Consider the following 1,586-nt stretch of genomic DNA (forward strand, 5'->3'; position numbering starts at 1 on the left):
TAATAATAATAATAATAATAATAATAATAATAATAATAATAATAATAATAATAATAATAATAATAATAATAATAATAATAATAATAATGATAATAATAATAATAATAATAATAATAATAATAATAATAATAATAATAATAATAATAATAATAATAATAATAATAAAGTAAGAAGAGCAGGAAAAAATGTATCAAAAATCCATTACAGATGTACGTCCAAAATAATATTGTATGAATAGATAAATATAAATATATAAAGCATGATTATTTAAAAATTTTGAAATATCTTACGATCGTTTCATGAGTATATTACCCTTCCAAAGGAAATCTAAAATTGATAATCATTATTAGGTCAAACATCTATCTACTCGTCAGAGTGGATGTATGCATTTATGGATCACATATTGAATAGAATGCAATTATGGAATTTATATCTACACACAGCCATTATGAATTACTGCAGAGGATTTTACCACGGATGTATATTATATCTTCAAAATTTTTAGGCCCAGGTTCGTACCAACGTATACCTATTCCAGTAACTTTTTAAAACATCTTCATCATATATTTTAAAATAGCATTCGACTGACTACACGGAAATACACCCTTTTTCCCTGACAGGTGGATGCATTACCTAATAATGACTATCAATTCTAGAGTTCATTTCGAAGGGTAATACATACATGAAACGATCGTAAGTTATATCAAACATTTTAAATAATCATACTTTATATATTTATATATCTATCTATTAATTCAATATTATTTTGGACGTATATCTTCTGTAATGAGTTTTTGATGCAATTTTTCCTGCCTTTACTTTATAATATATAATCGCTCTTATTAAATGTTTAAATACCTTTAAGGTTTTAGACATTTCTGTACCAAGAGTACTTATTCTAAATTCAGTATACTGTATTCTCGTTGAATATATTTGATTAACTACATATATATATTTATGTATATATACGTACTTTATTTATGGGTTAAGGTTACTATTGGTTTCATGTAGGCGAAGTCCTTATTATTGAGTGATTTTCTGTAACGTGAAACCAATGGGTACCCTTAACTACCCATCAGATATTAGCGCATATATGTTATACAAATACACACAAACACACACACACACATACACACACACACACACACACACACACACACACACATTCACACACACACACACAAGCACTCACACATACATACACACACGCACGTACACACAAACACATGCACACACATATGTGAATCCCATCGGTTGCAGCACTGAAGGTTCAAATTGCTCGAGCGTCAGACTGATTTATGTGTTACGTAGTTGAGTATTTTACAGAACATGAATGCCTAACTCACGGGGGGTATCAGTGGACGTGGTGAGAAGGCCGACCTTTTAATTCACAATAATAATCAATTTCCTTGGGATTTTTCACCAATTACGTTTGTCTAATTTCATTCACAAAGCTTAGGTCAACACAAGACTATATGAAACACACATACCCAGAATCCATGAAGTGGGCTCGATTTCGAAACGGTAACGTCAATAACGGACCTTCTTAAGCCTGTGGCCATGTCTGCGCCTTGATATATATATAT

At 29.7% G+C, this 1,586-nt stretch overlaps 1 protein-coding gene across 8 annotated transcripts in view; it reads right to left on the minus strand.

Moving 5' to 3' along the window:
* The window catches only part of LOC106873997 (potassium voltage-gated channel protein Shaw), a 524,001-nt gene that overhangs the window by 419,534 nt on the left and 102,881 nt on the right, over nucleotides 1-1,586 (minus strand). The gene's annotated exons all lie outside the window — the stretch shown is intronic.

This window comes from Octopus bimaculoides, chromosome 4 (genome assembly GCF_001194135.2).
Source record: "Octopus bimaculoides isolate UCB-OBI-ISO-001 chromosome 4, ASM119413v2, whole genome shotgun sequence".
NCBI classification, from domain to species: Eukaryota; Metazoa; Mollusca; class Cephalopoda; order Octopoda; family Octopodidae; genus Octopus; species Octopus bimaculoides.